The 19872-nt window shown below is 37.2% G+C and overlaps 1 pseudogene; it reads left to right on the top strand.

Annotated features, from left to right (window-relative positions):
- The first annotated feature begins 16033 nt into the window (after positions 1–16033).
- LOC119058803 (ADP/ATP translocase 2-like) lies at positions 16034–16925 on the top strand (annotated as a pseudogene).
- The last annotated feature ends 2947 nt before the right edge of the window (positions 16926–19872 follow it).

The raw sequence follows: 19872 nt of genomic DNA, 5'->3' as shown, positions 1-19872 counted from the left end.
ATAAAACTAGCTTCCTACAAAATTATACGCATATCCACACTATATGTTATTTTATGTTTAACTTCTCTTTCAACTGACCATACCATATGGTCATGCATGGTAAACATTAACTTAATTTTAGAAATAAGGTCAAATATTCAGATATGTCCAATTATCACCAAAACCTTAGTGCAGAACTTAACTAGAGCTCACGTGTAGTGACAGTTCAAAATGACAGCATGCAACTCAGAATATTTCAAGTTATCTTCACATTTTCCCCCATATGCAATGTTAACAAAAATGTGAAGATCTTGTTGATTAAATGTCTGAGAAATGATCAAATACACATTGTTGGCATGAGAAAACAAGTTGTGTACTTAGCCTTTAAGATGTAGCATTCTGTCAGAGCATGTAAAGAATATTTAGTATCTGGAGGAATCTCATTATATTAAATAAGTGTCTTGAGGTCAATGGGTCCTCTCACAATGTTTATTATATCTATTTATGGTGTTCAAGACCTGGATGCTATTTATCACCATAGCATGTTTACAAATTCAGACTTACAAATTCAAATAACATGATAAATATTCAACTGTGTCAAGACATACCTCATCTTGTTCTACATACCCTTACACCAGTAATTTGTACAACCCTTGCTTCTTATTAACATTACCTATGGAGTTTTCTCTTTCCACAAATTTTGATTTAATTGGTCTGGGTTAGGACCCAGAATTGGATTATTATAAATTAGCTCTTCTAGGTCATTCTAAAATGCCAGGGTTGAAAACCATTGCCTTAAAAAACTGTCTCTGTATTATTTATTATCTACCTGTGCTGTACTTAAACCTCTACCAGGGCAAGCAGCACCAGCTCATTTGCATCAAAAGAGCTACATCGATTCCAGATAAACCCATTTCTCTCTCTATATATCTCTCTCTTTTTCTCCATCCCAGGATCCTCTAGGAGGGAAAACAACCTGAGAAGGGTGATGTTTCTCCCTCCCCCATTCAAATATTTGTCGTGTTTGAGTCTTAACTTCACTGTCACTCAGACTCCTTGTTCATATCCAAGCAAGACACCTATAAGGAGTAAGATGAAGACTATTGTAAAGTGAGATAAACAAATGTCCAACTCTGTTTTTCTTTGAGAATTCAAAATATCCTGTCCATGCTCTAAACCTGCAGCCCAATGCCAACAAACACACTTTTGAATCTCATGAGTGATGGTATTTCCATGTTTGTTGGAACAGGGTCCAGATGGACACGTGGCAATATTGACTTTAGTGAGAAAGTGTACTTCTAAGCCTATAGTTCCAGTAATTTTGTTTGTTTGTTGCTTTGTTTGCTTAGTTATTTATTTTATGAAGTTCACAAATATATTTTGTTAATTTTGTTTATACTATTACAGCTGTCCCAATGTTTCTCTCTTTGTCCCACATCCCCTAAGCCCACGCTTCCATCATCAATCCCCACACTGTTGTTCATGTGTATGGGTGATGCATGTGTGTTCTTTGTCTAAACCCTTTACCTTCTTTCAACTAGTTCCACCCTCCCCCTTCCCCTATTACAGCTATTAATCTGTTCCTTATTTCTGTGCTTCTGGTTCTATTTAGTTCGCTAATTTATTTTGTTCCTCAGATTCCAGTTATAGGTGAGATCATATGGTATTTGTCTTTCATTGGCCAGCTTATTTCACTTAGCTTAATATGTTCCTATACCATCCATGCTCTCACAAAAGGTAGGAATTCCTTTTTTCTTTCTGCTGCATAGCATTCCATTGTGTAAATGTACCACAACTTTCTTATCCACTCACTACTGATGGACACTTAGGTTATTTCCAAATCGTGGCTGTTGTAAATAACACTGGGTGTTATTTACATAAGGGTGTAACATAAGGGTGCATATATTCTTTTGAACTAGTATTTCAGGATTCTTTGGATATATTCCCAGAAGTGGAACCACTAGGCCAAAAGGCAATTTCATTTTTAACTTTCTGAGAAAACCTCCATACTCTTTTCCAGTGTAGTTGCACTGGTCTGCATTGCCACCAACAAAGTACTAGGGTTCCCTTTTATCCACATCCTTGCCAGCACTTGTTTGTTGATTTATTAATGACAGCCATTTGGGCAGGTGTGAGGTGGAATCTCATTGTCATTTTAATTCATATCTCTCTGTTGGCTAGTGATGCTGATCATTTTATTCATGTCTATGGGCCATCTGTACATTCCCCTTAAATAGGTGTCTATTCATGTTCTTTGCCATTTTTAATTGGACTGTTTGTCTTTCTGGTGTTGAGTAATATAAGTTTTTTAAAAAATATATTTTGGAGATTAAACCTTTGTTCAATTTATCATTGACAAATATGTTCTCCCATATTTGGGAGAACAGTGGGTTCCCTTTTCATTTTGCTGATGGTTTCTTTGGTTTGAGTCATTTTGTAGGATTAGCTTTGCACTTATTTTATTGTCAGCCGTCGAAAAGTACAGCTACCCATAACAGCTGACTTACTGTGCTCTTCGTGAATTCTGCATCTACCATAGGCTTTTATTGCTGATTTTCTTTTATCCATCTTTCCTCAAAGCAATTTATCATCCTCTCCACTGAAACACTACACCTCTTGTGTGATTTAATTTATGTTTCCTGTGCAGCAGTCTCTAATAACCATTTAATAATATTGAAGAAGAGGAACACATGTATTCTGTGCAAAATTTTATTCTAATAATAAAATAGCTTGTATAGAATTAGAAAAGATTTGAGCATTTTAGCTAAAGCAGTCAGAAAAGATCTCTTACTCGATCTGATCATCTGTCTCTTAGCACATGCATTCTATTTTAGATACTTATGTCCAGATTTGCCTCCACAGTTCAATAATCAGCACACATACAATAGGAGTTGTGTTTTATGCAGCTTGCTCTTCATTATAGCACTTGGAAGCAATGCTACTTAGGCAGAGCTAACTCTGTTGTATGATAATCTATGTTTTATATTAAAACCACTGGAATGTTAGATTTATGTGCAGTAATATTCTGCCAACATTAAAATAGAATGACTTGTCTTTTAAAAAATATTCTTAGTTGTCAAGTACACACAAAAATAGTGGAAAATCAAGGGACATGCTTTTCTCTTAATTGTTTATGATGAATGCTTTTTTCCTTTTTGAGTAAGAATGCAAAGGCACATTACTCAATATATGCTTACCGATTAATTCATTGAAGCAAATATGTGCTAATATGTATTTTCTCTCAGTTCTAAATGTCACTGTGATGTAAGATCTCCTCATGTCAAGTACACTTTGGAGAAATACACCTGATGTGCTTAGGAGACTGTATATTTTCCCTTTCAAGCTCTTGAGATTAAAAACTCAGAAAATTGCCACTGTGTTAAAGTACTTGAAATTTAACATCAGAATGAAGGGTGAAATAAAAAACCAAAAAAAAGATCAGATGGCTAGTGTTTAAGCTAAGTATGTTTTTAAATAACAGCATTTCGACTTTCTTTGAACTGGATAGGCAAAAAAGATATTGACACTGTCTAATTTTGGAAGCTTTAACAAACGTTGTCTAGGTTGTAAACAATAAACTCTCATTTCAGAATTTGGAGTTTTGATTACTATTACATATGCAGCAGGAAGAAACATACTTTTATTTTCTAACTAATTAAACGTACTTATAGTTAACAATGTTTATATATACCTATCTCCTTTCAAGCAAGCAAATTCAACAAGAAACCACTTGTAGCTTAAAATACCCACTTGTGAGTATTAAAAAGATACATCAACCCCCTCCCTCCAGTTAACAACAAAAACATCATGTCAGATTAAAAGTGAAAGAATTCTTTCAAGACAACATAATTATCTCTCACATGGCAATTTCATGTTGAATTTCTATTGTCTATTCATCCTCCATAAAGAGAATCTCAAAATCCCCAGGAAGTAACAAAATAGCATGAGTAGACACTTAAATGTTGGGTGAATGCACATAGAATAAGACTAAGTAAGTCTTTATAAATAGATAGAGGAACAAATGAAATAATAAAAACAAAATATGGTGACATGGATACATCCATATTTTAAAGAAATAGACTTTTAAGCTTAAACATTCCTGACATAGGATCATGTTACTCACCTTCATCTGTGTATGGCCTCAGTCTCCCTCTCCAGATCATTTAGTTTTCCAAGGATAAAATTCCTATATATTCTTTATTAATTCCAATGTTTTCTCCTGAAAACTGTATCTTTACATCTTTATATGACATTTTTCTTTTGTTGGTAAAAACAACTTTTACATTTTTGCCTTTTCTACTTATAGAAACCCGTATTTAATTCTAGCAAGAAAAATTTCCAATACTTCTTTGAACTCTAGCGGTTTTTTTTTATCAGGGTTGGCATTGTTTCAGTGAAAGCATTCAGCCAATTCTAATAGTATGATGGTAGCAATTTTAGATTTGCTTACCCACAATCTGCAAGATCAGTGAGGCTAAGGGATGCATTCAAAAAGACATGTGGGATGTATATCATGGACACGATTCTGAAACCAGTTGCTGTATAAACACTGCATTTGGTTTGCAGTTTCAAAGCCACTTTGCAGTTTGCATGTTGCCTGGATGTCTCGAGCTGGATATACTGGACATGTTAAATCAATTCTCTATTATAGTCTATCATTAACTGGAAAGAAATCATGCACAAGTACATGCAGTCAAGATCACTAACGTAAATCAGACCTGAGAGATTACGCAGGCATCTCTTCCCCTGTGCTATTAAAGTTTCTTCTGTGTGTAACCACTAAATTACATAACAAGGAGCACTGGTCATTTTAACACAAATGTCCTCTCTGTTTTTCTTAGAAACTGGGACTAGGTAAACCCAGCTGTAGCTGCATATTATGTATGTGTACACATGTGTGCATTACTGTTATTGTTGTTGAATGAACCCATTAATCATTATGTACTTGATGCATATATACTATCACTGCTAGGACACTAAGGAAGAAAGATGGGGAGAGAAGCCATGTGCCTTCCAGTATTTTACTTCCATGCAAAGGTCATGCTGACCTGAAGTTCTATGGTGTGCTTTACTAATGTGGAAAATTATTTTAGTAATCTAACTTATCCTTGAATCATCATTGACTGGCTGACTCATGTTGATAAAATTCACAAAAGTCTGAATATGTAAGTCAAGATGCAAATTTACTAACATTCTCTTGCCTTTTGGATGACATCCTTCTGTCTCTCTCAGAACCTTTGGGATGTTCAAAAAAGGACACATGATTCTCGTTTGTGAAGTCTTCCCTACTATCCTCGGGTAGAGCTGGGCACCATGGCTGGTATTTGCACGTGCCATCTAAAAGAGCAGCAGTCATTGTCACCGGCTTTTGTTTGTTTGCTTGTTTTCTTCACTGCTGGAGGCCTTTGAGATAAGGGTCTTGACTTGGTCTTCACCGTGGATATTATGTGCGATAGGGTGGCTGATATGTCATAGGCTCATCACAGACACCAGCATTCAAATCTGCTTATTTGATTGTGCACAGAAGGTGAGACCCCTTTCTCTGTGTCTTCTCCAGAGACTGTAGTTGACAGGGCTAAGTGTCCTACAAGATTCCTCGGGATATAAGCTGGATGTGCCTTTACCTGGGGCTGTCTCTGACTGTGTGCAATGCATGTGCAGGAAAGCATCAACCCTTCAAATTAAAATCAGAGATATCAGAACAGCTCAGTGATTCTCAACCTTCTTCATCACATGGCATACATTAGCTAATTACTAAAATTCTGCAGCATACACACTAATATATTTTTGTCAATCTGACAAAAATTGGAATAATTTTGATTCATTCACACCTCCAGCCATTGCTATGTTTGTTATTTGATAATCTAAAGGAAAAGAGGTCAGTGCTCTTGACTACATAGTCTAGTATTACATGTTTTAAAAATTCTTGTGGCACACCAATTGAAAATAGCTGGTATAGGTTGATCAAGCAATTATTAGTCCAGCTTCCTTCCTTACAAATGGCTTCTTCAGCATCTATTATTATTGTTACCAAGTTTAACAGAGGAGCTCATGAATTCTAAAAAATTAAAGCATTCAGTAAAAAAACAACATAGACAATTAGATCTGAATATATGCAGGTTCTGTATGTCTCAATGATTGTATATATAAATATACCACTTGCAACATTTTGCCCTTGCAAAAGTATTTCAAATGGATAATTGGTTTGTTTTTAATCTAAGTATTTTCGCAGCTGCAGTTGGCCTAAAATTATGGAAATGATGAGCCTCAAGTCTGTCATCACTCATTCTGAACCCTGGGTGCCAGGAGTTTGCAGGGTATTATATCCAGAAATTTTCTTCAATAAAATTTTATGGAAATGATGTTTGATAGACGTGTATTTAAGCTGTAAAACCATGTAGTGTGCAGGAATAAAAGACAATAGGAGCTGTGATCTACAATTACTGTCACCATACCACATGAGCATTACTAGATCCGTGTCAGGGAAGAAATCTGTTCCTGACCATGGCTGCAGTTCTGGTGAGCCAAAGTCATTGTATTATCCTCTGGTGGGTTCACCATAGGTGCTGGTGCAGCACATGTAGAATTTAAAAGTAAACTAATCGTAAATAAGAGCATCAAAATAAAAATGAAGGCAATTACTAAATAAAGGTAATATTCTCCTTCATTTACAGTTTACATTTGGTACTATTTTGTGTTGGTTCCAGGTGTGCAGCACCATGCGTAGACAACCATATCTTTACAGGGCGTCTCCCTGATATTTCTGTATGGTACCCGTCTGGCACCATACAGAGTTATTGTGGTCTTTATTGACTACATTCCCTATGCTGTATTTTCCATCCCTGCAATTATTCGGTGACTACAAATCTGTGCTTCTTAATCCCTTAACCTCTTTCGCCCAGTACCCCAACACCCCTCCCCTCTGGCAACCACCAATTGATTCTCTGAGCCTGCGAGTCTGTTTCACTTTCTTTTTTGTTTTGCTCTTTAGATTCCACATATGAGTGAAATCATGTGGTATTTTTCTTCCTATGACTGATTGAATTCACTTAGCATAATACCCTCTAAGTCCATGCATGCTGTTGTAAGTGCTAAGACTTCATTGTTTATGGCCGAATAATATTTCATTGTGTACATACACCACCGTTATTTTGTCCATTCCTCTATCCATGTGCCTCTACTGAAACTTCCATGTCTCAGCTATTGTAAACAACACTGCAGTGAACATAGGGGTGCGTATATTCTTTCAAATTTGTGTTTTTGGTTTCTTCTGATAAATCCCCAGAAGTGAAATCTCTGAGTCATAAAGCAGTTTCATTTTTAATTTTTTGAGGAACTTCCCAGTGTTTCCCACGGTGGCTGCACCCATATTCATCCTGTCTACAGTGCATTAGGGTTCCCATTTCACCACATCCTGGCCAGCACTTGTTGTTGGTCGATGTATCTATGATAGCCATTCTGACAGGTGTGAGGTGTTGTCTCACTGTGGATATAACTTACATTTCTCTGGAGATTAGAGCTGTCAAGCATTTTTTTAATATGTGTATTGGCCATCTGTACATCCTTTTCAGGGACGTGTCTGTGCAGGTCTTCTACCCACTTTATAATTGGGTTGTTTGTTTGTTCGCTTGTTTTGGTGTAGAGCAGAATAAGTTCTTTATTTATTTTCATATTAATCCTTTATAAGATATATCAGAGATGAATATCTTCTTCCATTCAGTAGGTTGTATTTTTGCTTTTTTTGATGGTTTCCTTGGCTGTGCAAAAGCATTTTAGTTTGATGGAGTCCCATTTGCTTTTTTTCCCCCTTTGGTTTCCCTTGCCTGAGGAGATATATCAGTAAAAATATACTGCTAGGAGAAATGTTGAGATTTTACTACCTTGTTTTTTTCTCTTCTTGGAGTTTTATGGTTCCAAGCCTTACATTTAAATCTTAGTGTATTTTAAGTTTATTCTTATCTGTGGTGTAAGAAAGTGGTCTAGTTTCACTTGTTTGCCTGTATCTGTCCAATATCCTGGCACCATTTTTTGAATAGACTGTCTCCCATTGTATGTTTTTTTCCTTCTTAGTTAAATATGTATTGACCATAATGGTGTAGGTTTATTTCTGGGTTTTCTATTCTGTTCCACTGATCTCTCTGTCTGTTTTTATGCCAGTACAATGCTGTCTTATTACTATGGCCATGGAGTATAGCTTGATAACAGGTAGCATGGGTTCTCCTTTCTCAAGATTGCTGTGGCTATTAGAGCCTTTTGTAGTTTCATATAAATTTTGAATTATTTGTCCTAGTTCTGTGAAATATGCCCTTGATATTTTGATATAAATTATATTGAATCTATATATTGCTTTGGGTAGTATAGACATTTTATCAGTATTAATTCTTCCCATTCCTGAACATAATGTATGCTTTCATTTATTTGTATCTTCTTCAATTTCTTTCTTCAGTGTCTAATAGTTTTTGAGTACAGGTCTTGTACCTTCTTGGTTAAATTTATTCCTAAGTTTTTAATTTTATTTTTGATGCATTTGTGATGTATTTGATGCATTTGTAAATGGGATTGTTTTCTTAGTTTCCCTTTCTGATAGTTTATTATTGGTGTATAAAAATACAACGAATTTCTGAATACTTATTGTTTATCCTCCTAGTGTACTTAATTTATTGATTAGATATAGTAGTTTTTTGGTGGTGTCTTCAGGGCTCTCAATATACGGTGTATCATGTCATCTGCAAATAATGGTAGTTTTCGTTTTTCCTTTCCAATTTGGATGCCAGTAAAAGATTTAAAAAAATCATTTTAAATGGTGTCTCTACTTTGGAACTATTTAAGGAGACTTGAAGCTGACAAATCATACAGTTATCATATATTTGTCCAGCATATCATGTTCACAAAAATCCACACTTGCTAAAAAAATGAAATGAATACAAAATGTTGTGTTTATAAACCTGATAATATTAGTGCCTTAAATATTAATGTGAGGCATAGTGAAAAGGGTTTTTTTTCTCTGCACACAGAAAGAGTTTTTTTTCTTTTTCTTTTACTTACCTAATAACCTTGTATAGAAGTGTTCCCAGGGAAGATAACATTTATGAGAAAGCATGTAAGCTGCCTGGCTACCCAAGTATAGCCAAATGAGAGTACAGATCTTACAGTCTTAGTCCTGGATGGGAGTTCAGAAATAACTTATCTGCAGGGATGAGGACCCTTAGGTCCAGAGCTATTGAGTGGTTCCCATATGTTCACATTAATTGCCCAGTGACAGAGCTGGGATTAGAACTCATTTCAGCTGACAGAATTCAGAGCCCAATGCTACCCCTGCCTCCCCAAGACAGCTTGAAAATGACTACTAACGTATCAGCATGACCTTGGTGGCTTAAAATGTACTTTTTAGTATATAACATGGGTATTGAAATAATAAGCCAGAGGATGCTCTAAAGTTTATTTTTGTCACAGCTAGCTTTAAGGAATCTGGGGGTACTTGAAATTGTTCTTGGGAAAAGGAAATGTGAAGAGACATTTGTGACTTTTGCCAACCTCCTTACATGCCTGGGAAAGAAATTTCTGGGAGGTACTGATGCCTCTTGTACTATACAGTTCTGTTCCTTCATCCATGGCAAGTATGGGAGGGCATGCTGTATCTGCTTTCTGAAGCAGTGTGAGGTGCTAAGGGAAGTCGCGACTGTACAACATTCTCCAGTCTCCAAACCTGCTTTCTTACGGTAACTCCAGACACTTCAGACCTTTCGGAGATCAGCACCTTTAAATGGCTTAGAGCATCAACATCACCCAGAAAGCTCAGTGGAACTACCTCGTCAAGCTGCCCTCTCCAGATGTTGCTAAGAGAAGAGCTACACTTAGTAGGTGCCTGAAGAACCCAGGAGATGTGCAGATCGTGTAAGAGACACACCCAGTTGCCACTGGGGGCAGCATCTGGGTTTTACACCTTGGAATCAATGTCAACATTCCAACAGGAATTCCAGATTCTGCTGAAAAGCTATTATTTTTCTGAACCTTGACTTTGTAGTTGCCAGTCATCCAAATGGTGTTACAGTCCTCACTTTCTACTGGTTTTGTGACTATTGAAAGGGAAAGAAGACTGATTCAGACCATTTGCTAGATTTTGGTGTAGTTTAGTTCACTTCATGCCAGGGGATTTATATATGTAATCTCATTAAATTATCTCAGTACATTTCAGATATGTTTATCAATATCCTTGTTTTGAAAACAGGGAAACAGAGACTCAGCTATGGGGCTGACTCGCTGAAATTCTTTCTAGGTAGGATGTGTAGCACTGGGTTTGAAAACAGACCAACCCCACTCCACTGTTTATGCTCTTTCTACTGTGCCATGTGCCCTCTTCTCACTGTCCTTCGTGTGTTCTATCTCTGTCTGAAGGCTGAATTACAGTTTCACAAAACTCTGTGGAGATACTAGGTCCAGTCTTTCAAGTGGCATATTTTGTCTATTACAAGAACACAGACACAACATTCAAGGTGGAGAGATTTAAACCAAGGTACAGCTGATAATCTGTTCTCTCCATTGCTCTCATTGTCATTTCAAATGAGAGAAGAATAACTAAATAACTTGAAAATAATAATGTGACATGCACCATTTGTTGGAGCTATAAATTGTGGAATATTGGATATTAGAAGGTACAGTTACACAAGACAGAATTAGGAGCATCTTGTCTTGCTCCTTTATACACGTGGGTTGCTATGGTTACAAGAGGTACTGAATTGAGAGATGACTAAAGAAGCTACCCTAATATTTTGGTTTGTAAGATGTTAGTGAAGGTTTCTCTCTATAAGAGCAGGTAAAAAAAAACCAGTTTCTTATGACATAGCAAACACAATTTAACTAATAAAATATTCCAAGGTTAATTTTCGGTGAGCTTTTTTTCTTTAATTTTTTTCCCTTTTACTTTGTAATACAACAGAGCTGTAAGTATGGATGAAGATAAAGGGTCCTGGTACCTACGTCAGTGTTACTGTAAACATCGCAGGTCACATCCACAAAGCACTTCTCTCCATTTGCTCTCTCTTCTCTTCCTAAGTAGAATTCATAATTAAAACTGCATTGGGTTCACTTAGGTTCACTAATTGGGTTTAAAGCTGGATCTTATTAGTAAGCTTATATAAACATATATACCTTTATACACATATATGTCTAACAAATATATTTTAACAAATGTCCATATTTGTTATATTCCTATATTTCATTGGAGAATAGAAGTCAGACAGCTGTTTTTCTCCTCTCTTCCAAATTTTATCCACAAAATAAGAGTTATAGCAAACTCATTTTTATTTTCTTGTATAAATCAAAAAATGTTCTAGACAGTGGTGTAATTAGTACGCTATTGGTAGCTGGAAAACCCAAACAGTGGGCTTGTTCTTTTTAGTCTCCCATCCAGTTCGGAGAATTGATGAATTTCTGTAGACATTGCCCATGGGAAGCAACAGTTTGTTGTTTGACAATTAAAGGGCTAGAAGACACTCTGTCACTATATGGGAAAGTGTCTCTATATGAACAGTAGAAATAAGTTTATCTCATTTAAATATTTTCCTAATGTATACCACCAAACAGACAAAGTAATCTTTTTGAAGAAAGCATCAAACATGGTCTCAGGGAAAAATAACAATTAGGGAGAAATCTAAACTAGGCCATTCTTGGAAGTAGGTAATTTGATGCAATCTGAAATAACTGTTTCACTTATTTGTGCCTGTTATTTCATATAATAACATATAGCTACTAGGTTTCATGTAATAAAATTTTAAAAATAGATAACTTAAGAAAGAGTTGATCCTTCTAACCCCAGTTGATTTGACAGCCTTATTAAAATTACTTTCTATGTGAATAGTCTGGGTAGACAAATTGGAACATGTTGGGTATAAAACACTCTAGGTAGAGTGCAAGTACACACCCTTCAGAAACACAGTGTTCTCTCTGGTTTACTCTTATACCCCAGAACCTAAGGGTAGAGCTTTTGTTCCCTATCCTAACACCCTCTCATCTTTATTTTCCTTTAAAAAATAGTTTCTTTCTTTGCTACACAGAGTAGAAAAAATACTCTCATCTTTCCTTGGTCCAAGGTATGATCAGATGACTCAAGCCAAACCAACTAGACTTCTTTCTTATGATTTCAAGTTCGGAAACAGGAATAACAGGACATTTAATTTGCAGGTGAGAGGATGTTAGAATCAAAGAACCAGGCACCTGATGTTATATTTTTGGAGTTTGTATAAAGAGAACATGTCTCCGACATGGGATGCAGAAGACTAAATTCAAGTCCTGGTTTCCAGCCCCACCTCAGTGTGGCTCAACCTCCACTCATTTTGTGATTTGCTTATACAACCTGATCAATCTTATTTTATTTTTTATCTCAAGCTGATTCAGTTTGGAGGTTTTGAATTACAATAGAAAGATTTCTTCATTAATGCCCTTAACACATTACCTCCTTTTTCTAAAGAGATGAGAGATTCAAGTAAAACGTCTTCATCTTCTCCGTGCCTCATTTTCTTCATCTCTAGTCTGAGGGCGTGGCTCTAGGAAGTTTGTAAAGCCCATCGAAGTCTTATAGGCTGATTGCCTCTCTAGACATTGGTCTGTGCTACTCACAGAACCCATGGTTGTTACATGTGGGGTTGATGCTGGCTAGGGTGTAAAACATTTTTCCTCTCAACAGCATCCGTTTATTGTAGCTATCTTTTATTGTCACATCTGTTTCTCAACATCTTTTCTTACTGTGGAAAGCAACGTGGAATTCAAAAGTGACCCCTGCTTTCTCCATTTCAGGCCCAAGTTTGACAGGCACACAAATGAACGATGGGAGACTCCGAAACACGGCCCAGCAAAGCTGAATTCTAATCTTCTTAAGCAGTTACTCTTGAACTTCTACAGATATATCCTTAATAGCAGATGAGTTAAATTTGTTTCCTGTGGGGTTCTGTAGGGAGGATTCTAGAGCCAAGTGATTTTTAAACAACCTTTTACAAGGACACAATTTATTTGTAGCTGGAGACTTGGCTTTAAAACTCCCAACACAAACTGTATATCCTATTCCATATTACACAAAAGCAGTGTTTTAGTTACTTACAGTACATTAAATCTGAATGAAGTAAAATGCATGTTGCAAACAGATACGCCACAGACGTCTGAGGCACAGGCTTTGGGTATCGATGGCTCCTGTTAAAATTACAATGTTTTCTGAAAGTGGTATTTCATAAAGTCAATAATACATATTAACACGAGGTTCAAATCACCTTACCGGGCCTTCTGCATTTAATTGTAAAGAGAGTGGAAAACACTTAGGATGACTTGGAGGAAACAGAATAGCCCAGAGAAAAGTTCAAAGCTCATGCTTCATAGCCAATTCAAAAGACTACTTCAATGTCTCAGGAGCAGCTTCAAAGTGCAGTATTTTAACCTGAAGTTAAAACAGCAGAAGCCAAAAGAACAGCTCACGCGGTGTAGGGTTGAAGTGGTACACGAAGCATCTCTCAGCATCCCGGGAGAAGTGCGAATGATAGCTATGATAAAAATGCGTGGTGGCTCCAGGAAAGACAGAAGCTTAGACGAGCGAGAAAGGGAGCCCAGGGCCAGGTGGGGGTTCTTGGGGCTGTCTATGGAGAACAACTGTTTCTTTCTTTCAGTGACTTGCTAGGTTTTATTCATGGGGCACTACTAGTTTGTTACCTAACTTTGGACATTTTTAACAGCAGAGGGAATTTGCTGTTTGTGCTGATAAAATAATTTAAAACACATATTCTTTAATTGAACATTCGTTAAGTCATTTCACCAGGAATCCAAATAAAAATGCTTGCTACGCTATTCCATGTGTAATAGACGTTAGGCAAAACATTTCTTCTCAGGAGGAAGAATAAAAAGTAAAGTAAAATCCACCCCAAGGTGACAACTTTTAGCACTTTTATTGCATCAGGAGAAGTGAAGAACATTGCAAAATGCATGTTCTTGAATAATCTCCTTTGAGTGAAGAGAGAAAAGATCTCATTCTTCTTCTAACAGGTAAAATTTAATGTTATTGACACCCTAGCAATCTGTCAGTTGCTCAGTAGAGCTCCCTCCCTATGCTGTGCTCTTACAGACTTCCCTTTATTTTTTTAACCTTAGCAATTCTGCTAGAATCCCCATAGATATCTCCTTACACCATCTTACAATTCACTTCTGGAATAATAATTATAATCTCAATGAAAATAATATATTATATACTTGTCTAGTAAGTGAAAGTGGGATGTATCCACTTATTTGTACGTGGACTATACTTTGCACACATTAGGTAATTAACACATGAATTCAATTTAGGAACTATATCAAAAGATACAATTCCACAAGGGTATGAATTTCCTTTTTAATTAATTTAGTGAATCCACTTGCTCTGTGATTCACATCCAATAGTTATAGAATAAATGTTTGTTGACTAATGAATAAGTAAAGGAATGAATACATTAATGACTGAATGGGTGAATAAGTAGTTATATGTACCAACAAAAATGTTGGCAAATATATAGAATTAGAGAATTTAATTGCTGAGTGAGATCATCTAGTTCTACCAAAACTTGATGTGTAGACAGACTACTAGCCCCAGAGATGTAAACATCCTAATTCTCAAAATTTGTGACTATATTACCTTATGTAGCACAAGGAACTTGGAAGACGTAAATTAAGGATCTTGAAACAAGAAGATTATCCTAGACTATTCAGTCCTAATATCCACATGGGCCTTATGCAATCACAAAGGCCTTTAAAAGAGGAGACAGGAGGTCAGAATTTAAAAAAAGGGAATGTGACCATGGAAGAGAAGAGGAAAGATGTGAAGATGCTAACCTACTCGCTTTGAAGAAAGGGGGAATGGAGCTAAGCTCCAAGGAATGCTGGGTTGTCCCTAAAGATTCAGAGAGAACTAGTCCTCCTGACCCCTTGACACCAGTGAGACCTATTTTTGAACTCTGACCTCCAGAACTGCAAGAGATTGAATTTGTGTTGTTTTGAACTACAAAGTTTGTGGTAATTTGTCACAGAGGGCAAAGTTATCAGGTGGTCCTACTCAGTGCATCTACAATAAAATCTGGAATCTGAAGGTGTTTTCAGCATCAGCGCACTTTGTACTTGGAAAGAGCAACGTGAGAATCTCAACAACACTGGCATAGTAATAAGTGCAATTTACCATGTTAAAAAAACTTGTTTGAATAAATAAGCCTGAAAAAATAAACTATTGATACTACATTGATTGTCTCCTCTTTTTAAAATTTAATTATTGTTCAAGTACAGTTTTCTGCCTTTTACTCCCATCCCAGCCCACCCCCCAAGTCCTTTCTACCTTCCTCCCATTTCCACCCCCCTTAGTTTTTGTCCTTGTGTCCTTTATACTAGTTCCTATAAATCCTTCCCCCTTTCCCCTGAAATTCCCTTCCCTCTCCCCTCTGGTAACTGTCCCCTTGTTCTCTACTTCAGTGTCTTTGATTATATTTTGCTTGCTTATTTGTTTTGTTGTTTACTCTTGCTTTTCAAGAGAGCAATGCCAGCCACATGCTTTCACAGAGGGCGGCGGGGTAACACTTTCCATGCGTGGTTTCAAGCAAAAATTCTCTGTGTGTTCTTTCTGCTTGTATTACTTCACATTCCTCAAAGATGTTCACCTTTCATTGTAGGGAGCCGAAGTCCCTCATGTTACAATAAAAATTTACATTTTTATTGATTTTAGAGAGAGAGAAAGGATGGGAAAGAGAGAGAGATCTGTTGTTTCACTTATTTAGGTATTCCTTGATTGCTTCTTATATGTGCTCTGACCAGGGACAGAACCTGAAATCTTGGTTGCAATCTTGGTGTATTGAGACAACACTCTAATCAACTGTGCTATCCTTCCAGGGCTTATCTCCTCCTGTGACGGGTACAATAAATGTTGTGAGCATATTTTCTTCGTTTTATTCAAATTATTTTATTAATGTGTAGTAACCATGACTCTATTAAATATAACATATTCAGAGCCCTGGAGTTCCAGCCAGTTACAAACCTACTTCTGTGTTCTCTCACTCCTGACATGACAGATAATGCTGCATCCTTTGCCAAGGACTTCCTGGCAGGTGGAGGGGCTGCAGCCATCTCCAAAACAGCAGTAGGGCCCATCGAGTGGTCAAGCTGCTGCTGCATGTATAGCATGCCAGCAAGCAAGTCACGGCAGATAAGCAATACAAGGGCATTATACTGCGTGGTTCATATCCCTAAGGAGCAGGGAGTCCTGTCCTCCTGGTGTGGTAGCTTGGCCAATGCCATCAGATAGTTTCCCACCCAGGCTCTCAACTTTGCCTTCAAAGATAAATACAAGCAGAGCTTTCTGGGTGGTGTGGACAAGAGAACCCAGTTTTGCTGCTACTTTGCAGGGAATCTGGCATCAGGTGGTGCCACTGGGGCCATGTCTTTGTGTTTGTGTGTCCTCTTGATTTTGCCCACACCCATCTAGCAGCCTATTGGGCAAAGCTGGAGCTGAAAGGAATTCAAAGGCCTCGGTAACTGCCTGGTTAAGATCTTCAAATTTTATGGGATGAAGGGCCTGTACCAAGGCTTTATTGCATCTGTGCAGGGTGTCATCACCTACTGAGCTGCCTACTTTGGTATCTGTGACACTCTGCAAAGGGAATGCTCCCAGATCCCAAGAATACTCACATCTTCATCAGCTGGATGATTGCGCAGTCTGTCACAGCAGTGACTGGGTGGACTTCTTCCCCGTTTGACACTGTTCATTGCTGCGTGATGATGCAGTCAGGGCGCAAAGGAACTGATACCACGTACACAGGCACACTCGACTGCTGGAGGAAGATTGCTCTGTGATGAAGGAGGCAAAGCTTTTTTCAAGGGTGCATGGTCCAGTGTTCTCAGAGGCATGGTGGTGCTTTTCTGCTTGTCTTTACAATGAGATCAAGAAGTTCACATAAATTATTTCATAGTCTTCCTGCTCCCCCACCCCGTGAACAGGCATGGTGTATTATGTAACATGTCTTGAGCATTCTTGACAGACTTGATGGCTGTCTATTTATCAATGGCAACTATTTACTGGTTGAAAATTGGAAGCAATAATATTCATCTGACCAGGTTTCTCTTAAAGTCATTTCCATGGTGACGGTGGGACTCAATTACATTTTTTTCAGTCACTCCTGATAAACAAAAATTTGAAGAAATAAAAAATATCTGAAGTACAAAAATAAATAAATAACCCCCTTCAGAGTCTGTAACGATTTTGAGCCATTCAATAGGGATGTTAGCATTGCTTATCTTCTAAAAAATATCAAAATTGAGGATAATATTTGAATATGGCACCAGTAACTTCGATTACATTTAAATCCCTAAAAGAAAAGGAGAAAATTATAAGTTACCAAAGGAAATTGCAGGAACGACTCTACCAAAACAACAGCATCCTAAAGCAAGTATGAGGAAGCCATGCACGATTACAGATCAACAGATGGAATCTATGTCCTATGTTCTCATTTCCATTTCTTCAGTATCTTTGAGCAATTATTGTAATCATTGCTGTCTAGTTATCCCTACATGTATTCTCATACTAAAATTTTCTTGGATGTATCCATTCATACTACATATCTTTTTTCTTTAAAAAGAAGGTGTCTATTGGGGCAGATTTTAGTTTCGATGCCTGATTTCCTGCTTTCAGAATGATTATTCAAATAGGTAAGAGCCGAGACTCTGTGCTTATTATTTTCATTTTGTATACAGGGCAAAAAAAAAATAGACTCAGAGACTCTCATGTTTCTAGGGGCTGCAACTGTCTTCTATGCTGCTTCCCACCGAAGGTTTTAAGCCTTTATTTTACTAAATATACTGAAAATTGAAATACCATTGGTAGGATTCCGAGGACCCTTACTCCTAGACTGGCACCCTGAGCCTCCTGGCCGGCACGATGTGTTATTGCCTGAGATATTAAGCAACTAGACATACCTGCTTCACAAATTAATATAATGGGTTAATAATGAGGAAATGAAATTTGCCCCGATTTTGCCCAGGAGCCTCCTGAGCCCTCTCCATTTCCTCCTCATACTGTTTTAATGACAGCAGAGGAAAATTTTCTCACCAGATTTACATGCAACAGCAAAAACTGAAGCGACTCTCTCAGCTAATGAGCTGCAGAATATAAAAGTCGGGGGCAGCCTCCGTGGAAACTTTGAATATGGTAACCTATCAGTGCTGAATGCATATGAGGTGACGATTCGTCCTAGAAAGCAAATTGTCACCAGTGAGGGACAGTAAGACCTTAGGAGAACCTTAAAATGATTGTTGCCTCAGTTTCCATCACCGTAAAGGAATAATCAAAGTTACATTTATATTATCTGAATTAATGAGTAATCTAAACTACATAAAATTTTTCGGAGAGGGGCCCTACGTAAATGGGAGCCACTGGAATAAATGGGCAAAAGCTCAAGAAAGGGAGGCTAAAGGTTACATACAAAATGTGGTCTCAAATGTAAGTAATTGACCAAAAATCAGAATGTTCAGCCAATTACTGGATATCCAATCTGTGTCATTTGAGAAAAATTGTATAGAACATCCTTTCTTCATTCCCAACACTTGCTGATTACATAAATTAGATAATTTAGCCCTAAATAAGGACATAGTTACATTCTCTCCATGTATCTCAGACTGCTAAAAAAAAAGAATTATATTAAATTGGGAGTCAGAATCTTTCTCCAAATGATGATAATTGGATCTCAGATTCAAAAGACAGCATTTAGTTGGACAGAAATGGCCAGAGGAAATGTAAAGGTTCTGTCCTCAGTGTAAAATATGTTACATTTTCTTAGGTATTACATCAAGTTCACTCCACAAAGGTAAGAAACACTGACCTAGAACATATATCTGGCATTTAGCTTAAAAATGCCATGTCTTAATTTATATTACTTATTCTGTGAAGTCTCTTCATAGGTGATAGGAATCATTAGCTTTTATTCATGCCCAGTGAATATACAGTACTTTGCTAAGATATTTTAATGGAGTTGCAGTAGAGAAACAACCAGTGCAAAGTTGTCTGAATCCTTTGAAACAATTAGTATGCATATTCTTAGCCCCATATAAGAATATCTGCATAGCTAATCATTTGTTTTTTTATCTAGTGATATTGGGAGTTTTAGAAGACGCACACATACTGCAATCTGAAGGAGCCCAGCATTTTAAGGTAAAAAAATACAATTCACATAGAATGTCTTGAAAATTTGTCCTGGGTTATTTTTGTAGGAAAGTTATTAATGTGATTATGTATATAATCTCTCTCTCTCTTTTCTCTCTGTCTCTCTTTCTCTCCCTCTGTGTGTGTGTATTCTTTACCCGAGCACATTTTTTCTCATTTCCCCTAAAGAGAAAGGAAGGGAGAGAGAGAAACAGCAATTGCCTCCTGCATGAGCCCAGACCACGAATTGTATGCTTCTAGACTGGGGATCCAACCCGCAACCTAGGCCTGTGTCCTGACTGGAACTGAACCAGCAAGCTTTCAGTTACTAGAGGGCATTCCAACCAACGAAGCCACACTGGCCAGGGCAATGCTGTATTTATTTGTAACATGGAAAATTGTTTAACTAAAGTATGCTTCATTAAGTTGAGCACTAATAATCTGGGAGTGATATTTTGTTAGAAATATATCTTCCAGAAGCTATATGAATTTTCAAAAAAAGCAAAGAGAAAGAAAGTAAATATCACTTATCTGTAGGAGGGGCTGAGGAAGGGTTATAGCAAGATATGATAGACAAAAGGCCCTACAAAATACTCAGAATGATACATGATACAAAGGATTGAACAACCTTTGGATAAAAAGTGTTCTGAAAAACTCTTATCTAAATGATTCATACTGGATTTGTGTGCTTTTCCTAGTGTCCCCCTGAT

The sequence above is a fragment of the Artibeus jamaicensis genome, unplaced genomic scaffold, assembly GCF_021234435.1.
Source record: "Artibeus jamaicensis isolate MK-2021 breed Jamaican fruit bat unplaced genomic scaffold, CSHL_Jam_final contig_76, whole genome shotgun sequence".
Classification (NCBI taxonomy): Eukaryota; Metazoa; Chordata; class Mammalia; order Chiroptera; family Phyllostomidae; genus Artibeus; species Artibeus jamaicensis.
The sequence above is the reverse complement of the archived record's forward strand: the minus strand, read 5'-3'. Positions and strand labels throughout refer to the sequence as shown.